Raw genomic sequence first — 8,430 nt, forward strand, 5'->3', positions numbered from 1 at the left:
TACTGATAGATTGTGAGCCCCAATGGAGACCTAATGTCTGTAAAGCCCTGTGGAATTAACAGAGCTATATATAAATGAGTAAAATAAATAAATTCTAACCCCAACTCAACAGCAAAGAATGGAAAAAAAAAAAAAAAAAAAAAAGGGATTTTTGTGTACTCACCTTAAAATCCTTTTCTCCCGAGCCATTCATTGGGGGACACAGAGACAGTGGGTGTTATGCTGCTTGCCACTAGGAGGACACTAAGTAAACCGAAAAAAAAGTTATCTCCTCCCCTGCAGTATACACCCTCTCGCTGGATGAGATATCTCCAGTTCAGTGAAAAAAGCAGTAGGAGCTTAAACAGTCAACAATAATCATAACTATGTCAAAACCTAAGAATGCTACAAATGAGCCAATAGGCTAAACAGGGCGGGTGCTGTGTCCCCCAATGAATGGCTCGGAGAAAAGGATTTTACAGTGAGTACACAAAAATCCCTATTTCTCATACGCCTCATTGGGGGACACAGACAGTGGGACGTCCTAAAGCAGACCCTGGGTGGGGAGCATACATCTGCTAATACCCCATGTACCACTGAGTCAACACTGAGGTACTGCCGATTGCAGGAAGTGCCTGCCTAGAGCTGCATCTGCAGAGGCCTGAGAATGAATTTGGCAATGTTTTGTAAAGGTATGCAGACCGGACCAAGTCGCAGCCTTGCAGACCTGTTCTGCCGAGGACTGGTGCCGAATGGCCCAAGAGGCGCCCACTGCCCGGGTAGAGTGCGCTTTAATCCCCGCGGGGACAGGCACATTCCTGACACGGTAGGATTCCTGAATCGCTGTGCGAATCCACCTGGCTAGCGTTGCTTTTGAAGCGGCTAGGCCCTTCCTATGCCCCTCTGGAAGTATGAACAGGGCATCTGACTTGCGGAAGGGAGCCGTCCGCGAAATGTACCGTCTCAGCGCCCTAACCACATCCATGGTGTGGAGGGCCTTCTCAATGCGATGGACTGGCACCGGACAAAAGGAAGGCAAAACAATTTCCTCGTTGAGATGGAAAGAGGAGAGGACCTTGGGCAGGAAGAACGGTGACGTCCTGAGAACTCGTCTGATTGACGTAATTGCCACTAGAAAGACCACTTTCCAAGAGAGGACGGTCAATGACACGTCCTGCAGCGGCTCGAAAGGAGCCTCCTGTAAGGCCCCGAGAACCTGATTAAGGTCCCATGATTCCAATGGCCTTCTATAAGGAGGCGTCACATGGTAAACTCCTTGAATAAACGTCTTGACCTAAGGTTTGGTGGCAATTTTGCGCTGGAAAAGCACTGAGAAGACCGAAATTTGGCCCTTGAGCGAGCTAAGCGCGAGGCCTGACTTTAATCTGGATTGAAGGAACTCCAATATGGCCGGAATGGAGAACACCAGAGGGGAACGATCATGATCCTTGCACCATGAAAAGATATTTCAGGTGCGGTGATAGATACGCCTGGATACAGGCTTCCTAGCACTAATCATGGTGGAAATCACGTCGAGAGAGAACCCAGCCTGTGCTAAAATTCAGGATTCAACGGCCACGCCGTCAAAGACAGGGCCCCCGGAGTTCTGTTGGTAAATCGGGCCCTGAGAAAGCAGATCTGTGCAATCTGGAAGTCGCCAGGGGACGTCGGCGACTAGTTCTATTAGTTCTGCATACCATGCTCGGTGCAGCCAATCTGGCGCAACTAGCATTACTGGTACACCCTCCATTCTGATCTTCATGATGACCCTCAGAAGCAAGGGAAGAGGGGGAAAGATATACGGGAGCCGGAACCGGTGCCATGGCAGAACTAGGGCGTCCGCACCGATGGCGCATGGATCGCACGACCGGGCAATGAACCGAGACACCTTGTTGTTAAGTCTGGAGGCCATGAGGTCCACATACGGAGTCCCCCAACAATGACAAATCTGGTGAAAGACTTCCGGATGAAGTGACCACTCTCCCGAGGCAATGCCTTGGCGACTGAGAAAGTCTGCTGCCCAATTTTCTATGCCCGGGATGTGAATTGCTGAGATGGGCAAATGGTTTGTCTCAGCCCAATGGAGGATGTGACTCACTTCGTGCATGGCCATCCTGCTCCGGGTACCTCCCTGGTGGTTGATATACGCTACAGCCGTGGCGTTGTCAGATTGGATCCTGATGGGGTGACCTACGAGATGGTGGAAACTCCATAGAGCAAATCTGATCGCTCGTATCTCCAAAATGTTGAGAGGGAGACATGACTCTCGGGTCGACCAAAGACCCTGTGCCGTGTGGTGACGAAAGACCGCACACAAGCCGAAAAGACTTGCGTCGGTGGTTACTACCAACCATCTTACTGGGAGAAAAGACCTCCCTTGATTTAGGGAGGACCTCAGAGTCCACCACCTGAGGGCTTGCCTGACCCGCGGGGACAGAAGGATCCGACGGTCCAGCGAGAAAGGGTTCTTGTCCCAAGCTAACAGCAACGCATGTTGTAAGGGACGGAGATGAAACTGTGCAAATGGAACTGCTTCCATCGCAGCCCGAAGGAAGGCTCGTCTTTCCCTTGGGGGGACAGGAAAGGAGAAAGCGAGTTGGAGGGGGAGAGGAAAACTCTATCTTGTATCCGGAGGACACCAGCTCCCTGACCCACTTGTCGTGGACGACCGCGAGCAAGGTGTGCCTAAAGGAAAGTAGGCGACCGCCTACTCTGTCGGCGTCCACCGGATACCGCAACAAGTCATTGGGTAGATCTATGAGATCTGGCTCCCCAGGATCCAGAAGCCCTAGGCCTGGGTTTCCAAGAGCGGTTAGGTCTGTATGAGACCTGGGAGCCTCTGTCTCCGCAGAGACGGACCTGATCCGGAAGAGAAGGTAGAGGAGAACCAACCGGAGTTGTTATGAAAAGTACGAAAGCGCGTCGGCTGTTGGTTGCGAAATAGCCTTTTGTTGAGGAAGGAATTTACTTTTTCCCCCCGGTAGCATCAGAAATGAGCTGATCCAATTTCTCTCCAAAAAGACGACCCGTTTGAAAGGGGAAAGAAGTCAACGATCTTTTAGATGTGGCATCCGCCCGCCAGTCGCAGAGCCATAGAGCTCTTCTAATGGAGATCGCATTAGCGGCAGTTTGAGCAGCGCAATTGGCGGCATCAAAAGAGGCGTCCACTACAAAGTCCACAGTGTGAATTATCTGCCTGGCGACCGTAGTTGCCTCCGGAGGAAGATTACTTCCTTCCAGGGCACCAATCAAGACTTCTACCCAAGCGGCCATTGCTTTAGCGACCCAAATTGCCGCGAAAGATGGAAAAAGCGCTGCTCCTGAAGCTTCAAAAACTGAACGGGCAAGGTAGTCAATCTGACGATCGGAGGGGTTTCTGATTGAGGAACCCTCAGAAACGGATAGAGGCGTTTTTGAAGCGAGACGCGATACAGGGGGGTCCACAGGAGGGGACTGTAACCAATCCTTCATTAGGTCTGGATCAAAAGGGTATTTAGCCTGAGTAGACTTTTGCCCTGTGAACCGCTTATGCGGACGATCGCTATGTTTCTGAACAATTTCCTTAAGGTCCGGATGGCTGGTAAATAACCTGCGCACACGCTTGGTTTTCTTAAGCGAGATAGGATGTGCTGGAGCGGGAACATTATCCTCATCCAACTTCAGAATCCTGTTGACTGATTCTATAAGAGAATCAAGCGACTCTTGATCAGTTGGGGGATTCTGAGGGGCTGACATGTCAGATTCGAATTCAGAGTCGTGCTCGCTGAGAACTCCAGGAGAGCGAGAGACAGGAGTTGCAGATGCAGAGGCACGAACGGGACTAGGGGACGCGTCATGGGTCCGCTTGCTAGAGACATGCTCATCCCTTGAACGAGTACGGCCCCTGCTGGTGGACGGTTCCCGGCCGACGCCAGAGCCTTCCTCGGGGGATAAGGACGCCTTCTGGCTTAGAGTCCTCCCGGAGAGAGAATATATCCTGGGTCAGAGACTCCACCGACAGTGACGCAGCCCACTCAGGGGTACTAAACGCAGGAGGCCCGTCAGCAGCGGCGGCGAAGGGCGATTGAGTGCAGGTCGGGGCACAGTCCTTGCAACGGATTAGTCTGCGCACTGGGTAAGGCAGACTTGCAAGTGGTACACACGGTAAAAAACGCAGTGTGCTTTTTAGCAGCCCGTTTAGACTCCTTAGATTGAGACATAGCGCTCCTAAAAGGGTTAACGGCAGTCTGCTGCAGGGAACGTGCCGGGAAGGGGTTAAGCTTTAATCTGAGGGCAGATGCAGCTTACCCGGTCCTATGGTGTGTCCCCCAGGAGGAATAGCGGTGGCCCTGCGGTGTCACCCGGTATCCGGAAGAATGCTTGCCTCACAGCTCATGTCCAGAGCAGGCTGAGGTAAAAAGATATGGCGCCCGAGATTAGAATTGCACATCTCGCCAGGTATGAGAGGCACCAAGGCAGAGATAATAGCGTGGGCGGCGCTATTCAAATTGCAGCCTAGTAGGCCAGAAAAGCCGGGGGCTAAATTTTTCAGGCTACCCGCGGTAGCGCCGAGGGGGGCCGGTGCACCGACCCCATACCTCAACTCCAGTGCTCAGCGCTGTCCGGCCATCCATGCAGGCTCTCATCCTCCTGGGCTGATGTAGCAGAGCCGGAGTTCTTAAAGGGGCCATGCTCAATCGATCCTCCCTATGATAGGGGGATGGAGAGCTATGGGGCTGATTCAGGGCCTACGTAAGCGCTGTCCAGTCTTCTCCATTCTGTGCGCCTGCCCTCATATCCGTGGATTCCCGGACTGCGGTCGTAAGGATCATCGCCAATATTGCTAGAGGAATCAGCCCCAAACGTCGCAGGAAAGTGTACGGGGAGGCCTACTCCGCGTGCTTGCCTGTTGTTGGTTCGGGGGAGAGCGGGCTGTAGAAAGGAACAGTCGCCCCCTTCACTCCGTTAATTAAAAAATAAAAATGTACAGAATTCAAAAAATAAAAATGGTAGGGTCTGAAACCAGACCCAAGTGCCTCCTACAGACACAAAGCACGAACTGGAGATATCTCATCCAGCGAGAGGGTGTATACTGCAGGGGAGGAGCTAACTTTTTTCTCGTTTACTTAGTGTCCTCATAGTGGCAAGCAGCATAACACCCAGTCTCTGTGTCCCCCAATGAGCTGTAGGAGAAAAATCATTTACTTAACCAAGGCGGTGATTGGGGGGGGGGGGGGCGCTTGTTTTATTATTTTTATCACTGTAAAGGGTCTATCACAGTGATCAAAATGAGACAATAGGAAAAATCTATTGTTGCCAGGTCCTGGCCAGCAGGTCTCGGCAGGCGCACTGCGCATGCTCCCGACATTTTCTGACGTGGAGGGCCAGAAGCGGAGCAGGACAGTCTGAGGATCGCGGAGGGACTCAGGATACCCCCATTTCCCTCTCCGATGTGCTATATCATATGAGGAGATAGAAATGAATGGAAAATTTAGCTTTTTTTTTGTGGTTGCCATTATTTGGTGAATAACAGCAATCACTAGACTGGGGAAGGTAAAAAAAAAAAAAAAAACCTGACCAGAATCATGTTCTCCGGGGTCTCAGCTACCTCCGGTAGCCCAGACCCGAGATTTTCCAACGCTTGGAGGCGCTATACCCTTATTTCTCACAGTCATTAAAAAGCGGAGCTGAGAAATAAGCACCCTTAACTGCCGCCGTTAAAAGACATATCGGCGGTCGTTAAGGGGATAATGTATTAAAAAAGATGCATATATTACTGCAAGAAAAAAAAATTATACATGTCTAAGTGGGCTGGGAGAATGTAATTTGGGACATTTGCAAAATTCTAATACTATAGGGGTTTTTTTTTTTTTTATTCCATGTAAAGTCATTCACCCCAGTAATCTCACAGAGATGTCGCTTTAGAGCCCAGCATCACAAAGATAGATGTGTGTTTGCTTCCAGATAATGGAGGTAGCTGGTGTGAAAATGTGTAGATATAAATTATACTAACATTATGGGCAGAGGTTTTAAGTGAGATTTTAGTAAGGGGTTGTTCACTACTCGGACAACCCCTTTCCAAACTATGTTGGTCCCTTGTGGAATAACACCTATACTCTCCTCCGATGCTATCCTAGTGGTGTTGGCATTGGCTTTCCCAGGGATTGAGTGACATTACATCACACAATCCTTGAGGTCGATCAGCGCCAGCTTCACTTTCCTGCAGGCAAATCACACCTATCCAGAGGGAGTGAGCAAGCCAGCACCGCCGACCCCGTGCAAGAGCAGAAGATTGGGGTTATTTTACAAGGAAACATAGGGACAGATGTGGACAACCATTTTAAGAGATTGTAAAGACCAACATTTGGTTCACATCAGTGGCAACAAGTTCTGTCATTTCCTTTTAAATTAAATGGCCATAAACAAGAATCCCAGACAGCACATATCATCTATCTTCATCATCAGAAAGGGCCATGTCTGTCAGGAACTCCATTAACACCAGGGTAAACTTAGCGTTACACACGTCTGGAAACAGTGCAGACCCCAGCGCAGCATTCTTGCCCTTAGTAAGCAGCAGGAGGCTCAGCTCTGGGCTCTGCTGAGGGCAAAATATCTGACACGTCAAGTTTTCTGCAATTAGAAAAGGCAGCAGGTAATTCCATAGTGAGCATCTATCAATGAACCAGTATCCAAGCGCGTGCGTCTGAGGGCCGTAAATAGGAATCCTCCAGGTAGAGGGGACCCTGTGTGTGTAGGCACTGGCGATACAAGCTGTGCTCTGACAGGATCCCTGTACCCGGCCTCTGAACACAAAGTGACCACTGTACATCCCCATCAATGAAACCCTTGTGCCAGCCTGGATCTTGTGTGTCACATCTGACCTTAAACCGGGTGGTAGGGCTTTTTTTTTTTTTTTTTTTTTTTTTAAGTTAACCAAGTGTAGTTTGAGATTTTTTTTTTGTACATGTAAACTTAACTTTCAGTATATATTTAATTTAGCATCGGTGTATGAATAAACACAAAACTGTGAGCTTTATTCTCATTACCAAAAGGATGGATTTAGACATGCCACTATCTCGAGCCAAGTATAGGCTGTGTATTAAGGACTAATGGCCCCTTCACACAGCGATCGCGCTAGCGAGATCGCTGCCGAGTCACAATTTTGGTGACAACAGCGATCTCACCAGCGAGATCGCTGTGTGTGACAGCGATCAGCCCCCCTGCCGGTATCGCTGCAGGAAAGGCCAGAACTTTTTTTTGGTTGCTGGTCTCCCGCTGGCCAGCACGCATCGCTGCGTGTGACAGGTGGGAGTCCAGCGATCTGCTGGTAACTAATGTACACATCGGGTATCCAAGGGACATGCGTCCCTTAGATACCAGATGTGTACGTTAGTTACCAGCTTCCTGCATCAGCGCGCTGGTTACTAACGTGGACAGTGACGCCAGGCGCTGCTGTGCTGATCGCTGGTGACGCTGTCTGTTTGACAGCTCACCAGCGATCACATAGCAATTCACCAGCGATCCTGACACATTGATAGCGACTCACCAGCGATCCTGACAACGATATGTGTGACTCCAGCCTAACTCTAGAGCCTGACATATGACTATGGGGCTGATGAAGGGTTATCTGCGACTATTTTATTTTTTTTTTTTTTTTGCTATGGAGCCATAAACTAACAGGCCTGTAGTAGCTACTTACCTGCCCATTCGGCCCAGCACCGATCTCTGCTCCTGTGGCATCACATCGACAGGGCAGCTTCTTTTTCTGCTCTGCTGATGTCACGCCGATAGGCAGCAGAGAAACAGAAGCTGCTGACAGAACAAACCAGAAGAGCTGCTTTGTTGATGCTCGGCCATATGAAGACTCAAGAGCGTTCTGTGAATGCTCAGATAGGTAGTTGCCAACTATGTGCTGTCTCGTAAGATGTTAATACCGGATAACCCCTTTAAGTTTGAGTCAGGAAACTAGTAGAAATAAGTTTAAGAAGTCGAGAAAATTCCAGTAAGTGTTGGGAGTGTATGTAATATACAAGGCCCGACTACAATGTAGCCTCAGGAGGTGCTGGAATTGGATCAACAAGCTTCCATGCACTGGAAACAATAAAACCCTCTATCCAAAACACGAGCTGTGTGCCCCGCTTTTTAATCAAGAGATTAGTGGTCTGTCCAGAAATCTGTGTCCTACGACAGATATATTTGCATCTGAATTCAACCCTACGAGGGGTCCATGTGACTGCACAAAACGCAGAACTGACAGCTGAAGTTTTGCTTTGTGGCCGTTCAGAGCGGTCACTGACACAGCGATGGATAGGAAATATATGATCCAATAACATTTTAGGTCTGATTTACACAGTGACCATCTTGGATTAGCTCAATGTAATCTTATTTGTTGTCCATTAATTCACTTTTGCCAAGATTCACCATGTGCCAAACATCACAACAATCCAATATTTGTAAAAATGGAGACAGATA

This window comes from Dendrobates tinctorius, unplaced genomic scaffold (genome assembly GCF_039654945.1).
Source record: "Dendrobates tinctorius isolate UK_male_01 unplaced genomic scaffold, ASM3965494v1 ptg000158l, whole genome shotgun sequence".
In the NCBI taxonomy this organism is placed as follows: Eukaryota; Metazoa; Chordata; class Amphibia; order Anura; family Dendrobatidae; genus Dendrobates; species Dendrobates tinctorius.